The sequence below is a fragment of the Triticum urartu genome, chromosome 2A (genome assembly GCF_056163025.1).
Source record: "Triticum urartu cultivar PI428250 chromosome 2A, HENAU_Tu73, whole genome shotgun sequence".
In the NCBI taxonomy this organism is placed as follows: domain Eukaryota; kingdom Viridiplantae; phylum Streptophyta; class Magnoliopsida; order Poales; family Poaceae; genus Triticum; species Triticum urartu.
In genome coordinates, this window is record NC_141874.1 from 143,636,722 (window position 1) to 143,650,755 (window position 14,034).

At 43.7% G+C, this 14,034-nt stretch overlaps 1 pseudogene; it reads left to right on the forward strand.

Annotated features, from left to right (window-relative positions):
• The first annotated feature begins 238 nt into the window (after positions 1–238).
• LOC125535351 (NADPH HC-toxin reductase 1-like) lies at positions 239–11,969 on the forward strand (annotated as a pseudogene).
• Positions 11,970–14,034: the final 2,065 nt, after the last annotated feature.

The following is a 14,034-nucleotide window of genomic DNA, read 5'->3' on the forward strand; positions in this document are numbered from 1 at the left end:
AGATGCCTAACTGTGACAAAGCAAATCTAGCTATCGGAGGTGGACTGAAGACCTACTACGGGCCCCAACATTTCCTCGAAAACCAATGTCTTTGTCCGCGACCACTCGGGAGAGCCGATCAGCAAGGCCGGGCATGTGGATAACACCACTAAGGCTTTGGGTGTAGGCGTGTAGCACCTCACACGTATATAGACACAGGATCACTAGGCGTCAGAGGATAAGAGACCGACCGGAGAAGATGAGCAGGGTGTGCGTCACCGGAGCTGCAGGCTACATCGCGTCCTGGCTCGTCAAGAAGCTCCTCGACAGAGGCTGCACCGTCCACGGGACCGTCCGAAACCTCGGTATGTGCCCTCTCACACGCTGATTCCTCCCGTCCCGTGCATGCCACTGTAGAACGACGCCCCGGCCATGTCCCGCAAGCTCCCGATGGCCCTGTGGATGTTCTCTGTGCGTACTCCTGAGCAATGAGCAGTGGCGGACCCAAGAATTGTTGACGCCCCAGGCGAACAACTAATGGCTAAAAACTATCCAAAAAAACTTCAATTTCAAGGCATACAAGAATCAATCTATGTTTTGCATAACTAATAAGAAACCAAACATGATATTCAATGGCAACATTTGTTCCATAATGACTCAACTAATAAATCAAGACAAATCAAAAGACAATATGTGGCATAGATAAATAATACAGAAGATTGATACCAAATCAAATGATTGGTTGATCCGAGCCTCCCATGACTATATCTTCAATAGCAGACATCGCTAAACCTTTAATTAACAATTTTGAAATGCGAATCAATGCATAATATAGCAGACAAAACTAATTAACAATAGATGCAAAATGTGAAAACTTACGTGTAGGACAAGGCAAAACACCTTTACGTGTGCGATAACCTTGAAATCGCTCAATGATCTTGGATTCTTCGATGCTAACAAATACATCTCTCTCAATGTAACATACCATTCTATGATTCATCCAATCATCACCCATTTTGTTCCTCAATCCGGTCTTGATAATGCTCATTGCTGAGAATGCCCTTTCCACGGTTGCGGAGAATGCCCAATCAAATCTCTAAAATGTTGCCACCTTTGGGTCTTTCTTTATGAACAAGTCCAACAACTCTTTAAAGTTACCCTTATTCATTGAGCTAGTAGACTCATCATGACCACGAAAAGCAAGAGCTTGTAGTATCAAAAATTTGACAATACCCAATATAATCAAGAGACGGGCTTTGTATTCTTCTTCTTGCTTCTGAGAACCCCTATCAAAGACATGTGGCAGATTTTGTCTTTGATTTTTGAAATCCTCATAATGTTGCCTAGATTTATTATGAGCACTATCATGCTTGCCAACATGTTGATTAAAAACTTTAGGTCCATCCTTCCAAGATTTGAATCCATTTCTCGTGAATGCTTCAATACCATAGTTTTCAGCTCTTGGTTGCTTAAACAGAAAACAACAAAAGTAAAAGGCTGATCTTTTTTCAATGCTATATTCCAACCAGCCGCGATGATCATTGAACCAATAGTTATGAAAGCTCCTACCATTTATCTTTTCATATGTATGATTAGTTGGTTGGCAAGGACCCATACTAATGTACTCCCTTCTAGCAAGATCTCAATGTCTGGATCTAACTCCTCAATTGGTATTCTCTTACCGGGGTGATTCAACATCGCCGGGTTTGAGTTCAGCTCTAACATTAGGTGGTGTATTATCAGCTGTTTGAGTTGAAGGACCTGTTTCTACAGTTTCGGTGGTTCGAACTTGAAAAAATGAATTCAATGTCTTGTTTCTTTTATTCATCTTGCCTTCCTGTAAAATATTAGAGAAACAAAAATTTCTCAATGTTAAAACTGGTTTCTACATCTAACAAACACACAAAGAGTGGCATCTAGCAACTAAAATCATCATCATCCTGACAATATGGCATCTATAAACAAAAACAGGGCATCAAGCATCAAAACTGTACTAAGAAACAGAAAAAGCAGTCATGAGAGAAAGTAACTACCTCGCTGGACGCCGAGCTGCCTGCAAGCTGCAGCCTCGCACCACTCGCGCCCTAGCCGGGTTCGCCGCCTTGCGCCCTCGTCGCGTCGCCGGACAGGCGGACACGACGAACAGGACAGCAGCCGCAGGCCGCAGGCCACAGCGGCGCAGCCGGGGACGGGGCCGGGCGCTGGAAGGGGGACATCCGGGGGGTGCTGGAAAGGGAGATCCGGGGTGCACGGAGCTGGACCTCGACGATGGGTGGCGACCGGCGACGGCGGGCGGCGACCGGCGATGGCTTAGGGTTCGTCAGGTACTCAGGTCGAGGGCAGAGCGCTGGCTGTCGCTGGTTGCGATGCGAGACGCTGCGGCCTGCGTGTGAGTTGGCCTGGGCTGCCTGGGCTTGATACTGGGCTGCGCCCCAGGCCAAACTTTTTTTTTTCTGAAATATAGGCCGACAATTTTTCCCATGCCCCAGGCAATGGCCTGGGCTGCCTGGACCCAAATCCGCCCATGGCAGTGAGCACAATTGGTCTGGTAGGGGATGAGAAGAAGACGGAGGTGCTCAGGAGGCTTCCCGGCGCGGCGGAGCGGCTGGTGCTGTTCGAGGCGGACATCTACGACGCGGCCACCTTCGAGCCGGCGATCCAAGGCTGCGAGTTCGTCTTCCTCGTCCCTGCCCCGCTGCACCACAACTCCGGCAGCTCCAAGGTAAACCAGTCATTAGATTTGTCAAGAAGATAACATGGTTGCTGTTGTTTTACGTTAAAAAAAAGGTATTCTCACACTCACACCCATGAGCTCCACATGATCACGCGCATGGGCCGCCTGTCCTTTTTGCATGGCACTGATTCCTTTGAATTCTTTCTGTGGTTAACGAGAGGACACATGGCATGTACATATGAATCCACTTCAGAAAATATATTTCTAAATGCTAAAAAAAATCTGAAAATGGTTGCACGGATACGACTTTATGTTATATATGTGTGCATAAAGTTTCATGGAAAAATATTTTTTATGGCGTGTGCAAAAAAGACAAAAAATTATGTCGTAAAACGCTATTTAGAAGCACTGGAATTTGTCTTTTTTACAGACAAAACAAAAGGACATTTTTCATAAAACATTGTGTCACGCACACACATTTGCGAACATGTATACGTGAATTTTCTTTTGAATTTTTTGACTTCTTAAAATGTGTTTAAAGTGCATTTTTTGAAAAGTGGGTGCACACGCACATGGGTGCAGGAGGTGCCCTCTCATGCATTCCCTAGCTAGCACTAAGAGCATTTACAGCCGGACTTGACAAATCCGGCCTATCAAACGCTCGGGGACGCGTCTAGCACGTCTGTGGATGCATCCGGACGGTCCCTCATATATCGTGCCCGATATTCACATATCTTAAATTCATGTAAATCCATGCGCGTCTATCATACACGTCAATTTCGCACGTAAATGACAAATGTTGGTAGCAAAAATATGTACTTCTACATATAATTTATTTAAAGTTCACAACTCAACAGTGAGTATTTGGTTTTCATTGTGGGCCCACATATGCTCCACATCTAGAAATCCCTTGTGAGTTTGAAGTAGTCATCGTGTGTCTCCATGTGAGAGCCTAGCTTAATAGGAATGATGGACTAATCATATCAACAAAGAATATCTTCTTTTTTGAAAGCCCATTCGGAAAGAACTCCAAAGTTAAGTGTGCTTGGTTTGGAATAACTCTAGGATGGTTGACCGACTGGAAAGTTGGTCCCGAGTGTACCTGGCCATTTGTCGGGCCGGGCCTACCAAAGCCCGATGCAAAAAACTAGGCTTGATCCTGGCCCGGCCGTCGGGCCTAAAAATCGGGCTCGAGATCGGCCCATCACGCTAAAAGCCCGCCAGGCCTCGGGCCACGGGGCGGTGAAAGAACATGCGGTGCCCCCATGTTTGGTTTTGGTAATTGATGAGAGTCTCTATGGACTAATGGTTTCCTTGAGTTATATTTGAAGGTTTTGTCCATAGGCTTTTCTTGGAGTACATGTGTTGGTTTCAAGGAGAGTTTGTGTCGACCAAGGTGCTATTCAAGGAATTACCTAAAGATTGGTCTTGTGAGAGGTTGATCAAGACTAAGTTAAAGAATGAATCAAGATGATCAACCCACAAAGCGTAGAAGATGTACCGAGAGGGATCAAGTGATCCCATGGTATGGTAAGCATTGTCAATTACGCTTTGTGTACTAACCCATGGTCTTCGTGAGGGTTCTTTGTGGGGTTAGGTTGCGGTGTGCAAGTTCAAGTGGAGCATCACGAAGAGATCAAATGCTTGAAGCTTGCCGTCCTTTGTGGTGACAATGGACTTGTGAAGATGTGCGGAAGAGTGGCTCACCCATAGTGGAGTATGGGAGAGCAATCAACTAGTCTTCATCGAGTCAACCCAATCAAGAAAGGTGGTCCAACTTAAGGGAGTCAAGATCGTCATCATCTAGCTCAAGTGGACCATGTGCAAGGCAAAGGTTTGCCCTTGATAGGTTTTTTATTTTACCGGTCTCATGATGGTAGTTGGTAGACCGGGTTATAGGATCGAGTGTCATACTATCAAGGGGGGCTCTCGATGAGTAGCTTGATCGTATCGTTCGCTGAGAGCTCAAACCACTGCATCCTTGCATCATCTTTCTTGGTTCTTGTTTGATTCTCTTTGGGAGTCTTAGAGCTTATGGTCATCTTGATGACAAGCTCGAGTTCATCGAAAACGGAGTTCACATGCTTCTTCTATGATGTTTTTGATGTTGGAGGTTTTGCCGGTTCTTCTCGGTTGGAGGTTTCACTCCTCTATTTGTTGGCATACCTCCCCTGCCTCTTCTTACTATAACCAGTCGCTGTCTTGATGCTACTCGTCGTCTTGTTTCCAAAAAGTTTGAGTTTGCTCAATTCGGAGCTCATATGCAGAAGTTATGGCAGTTCTTGTTTTCTTGAGTGTGGTTTTGTCAGGGTCCCAGCGGTAGTACCGTGGTACCAAGCGGTAGTACCGCTGAGGAGTCACAAGCGGCAGTACCGCTCCGCAGCGGTAGTACCGGCGGTGACTCCGCAGCAGTACTACCGCTGGCTTACCAGGTCCCTATCGCGTCGATTCGAGGGGTCTTTTTCTGTGTCGAATTGTGCGGTACCTCGCTGCAGCAGTAGTGCGGCAGTACCGCTCCTTCCTCCGCGGTAGTACCGCTCGGTTCCCTCTTTCCCTTTACCCTTCGTTTTGTGCGGCAGTACCGCCGAAGGGAGCAGTAGTACCGCTTAACCCAGCGGTAGTACCGCTGTCTCCTGCGGTACTACCGCCCCAAGGTTCATGTTTTGTTGCTTCTTTTCCCTGTTTCTTCCACCTGAGCGGTAGTACCGCTCGTGGAGCGGTAGTACCGCTCGTGTGCGGGCTGAGCACATAAAGGTTGGTTTTTCCCCCTCCTATAAAAGGGGGTCTTCTTCCCCATTGGACCTTATCCTTTGAGCTCGTGTTCTTCCCCCATTGTTGACCTTCTTCGAGCTTGCTAACTCTCAATCCCTTCATGGATTCTTGCTAGTTTTTGAGGGAAAAAAGAGAGGAGATCTAGATCCACATTTCCACCAACCACTTTCTCCTCTATGTGAGGGGAACCCCTTGGATCTAGATCTTGGAGTTCTTGGTGTTCTCCTTCTTGTTCTTCCTCTCATTTTCCTCCCTAGCATTAGTTGCTTCGGTGGGATTTGAGAGGGAAGGACTTGGGCACTCCGTGTGCCCTTGCCATTGCATTTGGTGCATCGGTTTGAGTTCTCCACGGTGATACGTGGAAGTGAAGGTTGAGAAGCTTTTTACTCTTGGGTGTTTGGGCACCCTAGAGCTTGTTCCTCTTGGGTGCCTTGGCGCCCTAGACGGTTCGTGTTGTTCGGAGCTCAATCATTGTGGTGAAAAGCTCCGGGCAAGCATCAGGGTCTCCAATTAGGTTGTGGAGATCGCCCCGAGTAATTTGACGGGTACCGGTGACCGCCCCCAAGGGTTGCCAAAGTGTACGGGTTCGGTGACCGCCCCCAAGGGTTTCCATTTGTACAGGTTCGGTGACCGCCCTCAAGGGTCCCTTAGTGGAAACACGGCATCTTGCATTGTGCGAGGGCGTGAGGAGATTACGGTGGCCCTAGTGGCTTCTTGGGGAGCATTGTGCTCCACACCGCTCCAAACGGAGATTAGCATCCGCAAGGGTGTGAACTTCGGAATACATCGTCGTCTCCGCATGCTCGGTTATCTCTTAACCGAGCCCTTTACTTATGCACTTTACTTTGTGATAGCCATATTGTTCTGTGTCATATATCTTGCTATCACATAGTTGCTTATCTTTTTTAGCATAAGTTGTTGGTGCACATGGGTGAGCCTAGTTGTTTTAGGTTTTGTGCTTGGCAAATTAACCGCTAGGTTTATTCCGCATTTGTTCAAGCCTAAACCGTAATTATTTTAAAACGCCTATTCACCCCCCCCCCCTCTAGGCGACATCCATGATCTTTTAGGCGGGCTCTTCCTTAAACGGTGAATACGACGGGCCCGGACCTGGCCCGGCCGTTGGGCTGAAAACCTAGGCCCAGGCCTAGCCCATGGCAAGGTCGGGTCACGCTTTTTCTGGTCGGGCCGGGCCGGGCCGAGCTTCCCATGGCCAGGACTAGTCCCGAGGGCACACTGGTAGGATAAAGTGCGCAGGAAAGACTAGTGTTGCTCTGTGGGGCCAGTCTTGATCCTGCCAGGAGTAACAATTTGTTATAATTGGTATCAGAGCCGACCCTCGCGGTTACACGGGCATCTGCAGGTCAGGTGTGCGGGCATGTGGCGCACGACGCGTTTGGCTCATTGTGGCACACGACATGGCACATGTGCCAGACTTAACGCAGATAAGTGCGCCAAGAGAGAACGTCCGTGATGGACTGACGAGGACGTCGGTTCCTTTAAGTGGGGGTGTATGTGAGAGTCTGACTTAATAAGTATGATAGAGTACTCATATCAATAAGGAATTCCTTCTTTTTCGAAAGCCCAATCGAAAAGAATTTCAAAGTTAAGCATGCTTGGCTTGGAATAATTTTAGGATGGGTGACTGACCGGAAAGTTGATTCCGGATGCACACGAGTGAGGACTAAGTGCGCGAAAAAAAGTAGTGTTGATGTGTGGACCAGTCTGGATCCCGCGAGACTATAACAAGGCGTTACACTCCACTTCTTCCATAATGCGCAAAAATAAAAGTTTCTGTGTGCGAAAACGACGACAAAGCCATAGATTATCTAGAAAAGTTGGGTTTAAATCAAAATAGTCCTTCTGCAGTAGCCGTGCTCCGGACGCCCTATCCTAATTGGTCACTCTTCTTCCTTTGATTGATCCTTTGAAATTGAGAATATGCTTCACCTGCCGGTTCACTTTCTCTTGCATGCTCATGTCCACCTCTTCGTCCGAATTTGATGAATCGAAGAACTCATCTTGAATGATTTGATCAACCTCCGTCGGTCCATACTCCTAGTCCCACGAAGCATTTGAATTCATTTCCCCCCTAAAAAGAATCATAAAAAATGGATCGGATAACATGTCGAACATATAGAGTGCAAGGGGCAAGCCTGAGAGTTGCCAGACATACCGCGGTGGTGTCCAGACCGGCGACGACGTCCCCGACGGCGAGGACGTGAGAGAGGAGTGTTGTGCCGGTGTTGGCGGCGTAGAGGCTCGGAACGGAGTCGGACCGCACGCAGTGGCGGAGCTGCGAGACCGACGGCGCGGAGGAGGAAGAAGAGAGGAGAGAACAAATGGATCCGATAGGGTGAGGGGGTAGATTTTTGTGTAATTTGAGGTGGTGTAGGGCTGTCGAGTTCAACATGAGTCGGACATGTCCGGGCACCTATATATCTATCTTCTATTTGGCTGGATATGAGAGGAGTCGACCAGTTCGGACTTTGAGACCAATTTAATAACTTGTCTGGGTTGCTTTTTTATAATCGAACAGTGACCGGGTCATCCGTCCGAATAGATTGGAGGCGTCCGGCAGATGCTCTAAGCTTCCGTACGTCGGCTTCTAACTTTCTATGGCCCAGAGTTTCGGCTTCTAACTTTCTATGGCACGTATTTGTGGACTTTTTTTTAATGTACACGGTACACCACTGTTAATTTTTCCCCTTGATTTGTTTTCGCAGTACAAGGACACCACTGAAGCGACCATGGACGCGACGCGCACCATCCTGCAGCAGTGCGAGCGGTCCAAGACGGTGAGGCGTGTCATCCACACGGGCTCCGTTGTCACGGCAGCGGCCACGGGTACAAAGAGTTCGTGAGCGAATCCTGCTGGACCTCACTCGGCCTGCCCTACGACCACAGCAACGAACACCTGGACGTGAGTGCTTCTAATTCCTGGTCTAGATCCCGGCAAGGCCATCATGCACAATTCATTCAACTCATCGTATAATTCTAGCCAGGGGCGGAGCCAGAAAATTTAGTCATTGGGTTCATTTGTTGACTCGTGAGAATTTGATATGAATTAGTTAAGCGTAAAAGCTGTTTTACACCATTTTACATCACCCAAAAATAACATAACAAATAGAAATATGATAGTATTTTTTTGCATGGAAATAGAAATATGATAGTAGCTACTACATATTTTGTTATTTAATAGTTGAAGAGTATAAGACATACCAGCTGAATGAAATTCTAAAACCACTTTTTAGGTACTACAAAAAAAGTAGTACCCAAATAACTTCATAGCTTGGGTGTAGCTCCTCGTCTTTTTGAAAACAGTGAAAAAAATAAATTATTTTGACAAGTTTAATACAAGCACCATCAATAAAAAAAGTAAATTTAGAGTGTCTCATTTTTATTTCTCTAATTATCTTTAAAAGACCAAACACCAGATCCATACGAATGGTAGAAAACATGTATTTCTTCCCGTAGCAAATTAGATAATCATTTATAAACCGACCACTCATTTTATTGTGCAGCTTTTCTTTGACGTCATTAAATCACCATTGAGTATCTTCAAATTTCTCTCTGTGGATAATCAAACTTAGCCGGCGTCTTCTAATTCCCGCCGTTAAATATTTGTGTGTAATCTTAACCTGCTCCTGGGGTTTACTTGTGTACTAAAATTCTCTGCCGATTCGTCGGATGATAAGGCAACTGATCTAAATTAGTTTCTCCAAGGCGTGAGAAGACTACTTGCAATGACATTTGATGAATTTTGCCTACATCTAACAAGTCATCTTAACATGTCTGCATCTTTGCCTTGATGTGGTGATCGATTTCTCTTTGAAAAATATTGTTACATGGTCTAGATCAATTAAAGTCCGTGATTTACTTCAGCAAACTAGGGCAAAAATATTGCCATACTAGACTATTATGCTAGATAGAACATATACAAGAGAGAAAGATGTGACGATGCGATCTCTCGGTACCTTCAATTCTCAATTGAATTGACGGCTTGCCGCTGGTGTCCGATGATGGATGCATGGACGAACAGAAGAGACGAGAGGAGAGAGGCCAGAGTCATTGGGGAATCGGACGAGTAAAGGCGTGGCGGCGGCTGCGTAGGAATCGTAAAGTTCATGTTTGAGAGACTTGGGTAGTTGTGGGCACTGAGCCAATTTACTTATGGGCTTTTGGGCCTTTTTAACCTATCCACCGAGGCAGTTCACGAGATTGATGGGGTCAGTCAATCTTTTATTGGGTTTAGGTCTAAAAAGTACTCCCTCCGTTCAAAAATATTTGTCCTAGAATGATTGTATGTAGATTTGTTTTAGTTTTAAATACAACTATTTCTAAAACAAATATTTTCGAACGAAGGGAGTACCTGCCAATATGTACGTAGCTATCAAGTTTCGTTGGGTTCAACTGCACCCAACGATACAACGGTGGCTCCGCCCCTGATTCTAGCTATGTCGGGTCCTTCGTTACACTTCGTTACATGAGGACGCGGTTAATTGGCAATCAGGTGTGGACTCTGCCTATCAGTCCGATTAAAAAAAAAAAGTGCAGCGACATTGTGACTACAATCACAAAGCAAACCCATTACATGTTACATATAATGTGCCACATATCCTAGACTGCCGTCCATATTGTTTAAGCGAAGTCTGAGCTACCAGCCTACCATCTCCAAGTGGATATATGTAACCAGAGTTCAAAGTAACCCTCGTTCACATGATGTAGTGAGAACCATGTACGGAGCCAATGGATGGCCATGTGAACAACCTTAAAGAAATGAAAACCTTTTGTTTGTTAAACACAATATCATTATAAAAATTCCCAAAAAGCCAACATAAAGTGCGTGTACAAAGATTTCAGCCTTAAGATGGGTACCAACACGCCTTAAGATTTGAGCAAGTACAATAGGATGATATAGTCAGGCTGTAAGACTTTAAATATTATATTTTTGATGAGTTGAAGAAGAAAGAAGAGAAGCGAGCTACTCTTTAGCAGCCGTAGCACGCACTCCTAGACAATTTATAAGAGAGGGAGGTGGCCATGAATCAACAAAGTAGTACATATTTATATGTAACTATTGTACTTGCCAACTATAACCTTGACTATAGATGATGTGGCAAAATCATATAGCTAGCAGCTGGCTATAATATTAAGCATGCTCTAACCAATTTCTTAAACGAAACATACACCATCCTCCACATCAACCGTGCAAAGACGACATCTTAAACTGTCTTGCCAATTGTGTTTAGCTAAGATATCTTTGGTTATAAGTAAATACCTAATAAAGAACTTAATTGCAAGGGACATCTCAAGTTTACATAAAAATATTGTACAAAAAACATGGTTGTCATTGATAATGTTCGTGCACATTGATTGTGAAGTAACCCTAATTGCGGGGTTTCCATCAGAATACATCCAACTCCTCAAATAAATCAATTGCCATTAAGCATTGCACCAAGTGAATCCAGGACATCCATCCCTACCCAAAAACCGTAAAAAAATAATAACATTCAATGGTATAGTTACGAAAACATCTGCCATACTGACATGTTTTCCCTTGGTGATATTGTGCAAGGTAGGGTACTCGTTGCTGAGAGTCCTATTCCCCAATCAGTCAGTCACATGTCCTTCGAAAACCTAGTAAATGAGCCATTCAGCACTCCCAACCGTGAAAGCAACATGCAATAAAAATTCTTGTTTAAACGCACAGGCCTATTTAAGTTTTTAGAAAGGAGAGTCCGATGGTCTTACAGTACCTTAGAAAGAGGGCGTGAGTGGATATACTTTTTGCGTAGGAAGTCTTGTCATGCCCCGTCATAATTTAACAACTTGAAAAAACATTTACTTATAATTTCTTTAATCCACATATCTTCATGCCCAACCCTCCATGATCTCCATGCTGACTTGCATTATCTACATTATCTATAGGCTTATGTATCCTCGAAGACCATCTCTGAGAAGGAATTACTCAAGTACAACGATGACTTCTTCTAGGGCAGAGTGCTCGACGTTGTTGTCTTGGTATGTGGCCTCGTAGGAGGAGACACCCTCCTTCCGCACATCAGCGACAGCCTCCATGCCATGTTGTCACCTCTAACTGGCGCCGAGCTCTATCACAACTCCCTCAAGTTCCTACAAGCCCTCCTCGGCTCCGTACCACTGGTGCACGTCGACGACGTCTGCGAGGCACACGTCTTCTGCATGGAGAAATCGTCTGATGTTGTTGGTGGCCGATACCTTTGCACGACCGCGCACACCAACATGCATGACATCTTGGAGCACTACGTCTGCAGGCACCCCGAACTCGAGCGGATCAAAGAGTAAGTTCTCGAACAAAATATCATATTTGACTATCTCTTACGTGGTGCTTTGTGATAAATATTTTTGGTGTGTGTGTGTGACTGTTAGAGTGGTGGGAGAGGGAGTGAGAGTGCAGGCTAACACAAACAAGCTTGTGGAGCTGGGGTTCAAGTATAAGTATGGAGCAGAGGAGGTGCTTGATGGAAGCGTGGATTGCGGGAAGAGGTTGGGATTGTTGTAATATGCATGTGCATACGTTGATCGTGTGCTAGCATACATTTGACAGTCAAAATACATGTATATATGTCATTTTTTGGACTATTGTGTTTTTTCTTGAAACATGTTGAGGTTATTGTTCTTTTTACCATTAGTTTTGGGTTTTTGTCATGAGTTTTTCATGTTAAGAGTCCAAAGAAACATATGTTGAAAGCATACATATAGAAAGGGGTGTAGTCCCCCGGGAAGAGAAAGAAAGGGGTGTAGTCTTCTTCTCTTTATAATTCAAATATCACAATCTGAAAGATGTGTAAAATTGTGTAGCTCTGCATGTTAATAGATATTGTTTAAAACTCATGCAACATATTGTATACTTGTTCGATACTGCGCTAGCTATTTCATATCTGTACAACCGGGATGGTCTCGTTGTACTTTTTGGCATTGTATGTTTGGATCCTTGTGTGAACATTTTTATATTTTAATTTTTTCTATTAATATGTGAACATGTCAATATTTTTCTAAATATGTGAACATTTTCATTTTTTTTGCAACAATAAAAAAATCCATAAAAGAACGTATACCATGTTGATAGATTTTGATGAACTTTTTTTCACTAAAAGAACGTATGAAAAATGCCGTACGAAAAAACCGAATCGAGAGCACATTTTTCCTCTTTCTGGAAGTCGTTTCCCGTGTCTCTCGTGGAAGCAAAACCGTGCCCCTCACAGAAAAAAAATAGAAAACACGTTTTTCTCCATTTTCGAGAGGCACGACCGTGCCTCTCGCGAAAGCAAAATCATGCCTCTCGTGGAAGTAAAACCATGCTTCTCACAAAAAAAGTGTTTTTTCGCTCAAAATTTATTTTGTCAAAAAGCTTACAAAGACCGATGGAAACCCGAAAAAAACCTTCTAAAAAACCAAAAATGAGTGCGAAAAAAAATAATTCACAAAATCCGTAGGAAGCGCCTAGAGTGTGACACATGGCAGCGGCTAAGAGCGCGCCAAGTGACGCGCTCTCACGCCACCCCATGTAATCATTGGAGAGGCTTTCGAAGGAGTGCTCGTCAACTAGTTACTCTCCTCATTTTGCGCCTATTGCAAGACAGCCTCTGTCTTGCAGTAGGCGCTCGCTACATGAGCTCGCCCAATATGGCTGATTTTATGAAGCTTCTATTACTAGTTTGGACATGTTTAGAAGCTTCTACATAGGGACTTCTAAAAAAATCCGACTTACTGCGTTTCTTCACCAGGTTTTCTTTTTTTTGGTTTTTCACTTCTTTTATTCAGTTTTTACTTTTTTTGCACATGTCTACTTTCAAATACATGAATATTTTTGTATAAATATGGAATAGTTTTTTATACAAGCTGAACATTTTTTAAATACAAGATGTAAAATTTCAAATACATGGTTTATACAATTTTCTAATACATGTTGATTATTTTTTCGCGAAACATTTCTTTAAACTATGCCAAAAAATACATTGTCTTAAAATGTCACGACACATTTTGTGAAATGTGTGAACAATTTTCAAATGTCACTAACATTTTCCTGAATGGCTTGATTTTTATATATAATTATACTAATCATTTATATTGACATATTATTTTAAAAAATTCTATAAAATGTATTTTGAAATGCGTGAATATTTGAAAATGTCACAAATATTATTTTGAATCCTATCAACTTTATCAAAAAGTGGCATGAATATATTTTTTACATTACATTAACATTTTCAAATTGTGTGGTGAACCTTGAAATAAAATAATTTTTGAAATATATAATATATTTTATAATATTATAAAAAGGAAAAAAATTAAAATGAACAATATTGGGCCAGCCTATAACACGACAATAAGGCGATTGTTCGGCGAGGCTACCTTCTATCTCGTGTTTTGAGGTAGTGAGCGTCAAACAAAGACTAGAACAATGCGTCCATATCACAAATCATTTTCACCTTTGAGTTCCTCACATTAAGTTTTCAAAATTAGATCCCACGTTAATAGGTTTGCATGAACTTTTATCTGAAAATGCCAAAGAAAAATGAAAGAAAGAAAGGAAAACAGAAGAAGCAGGAAAAACTTAAAATTGG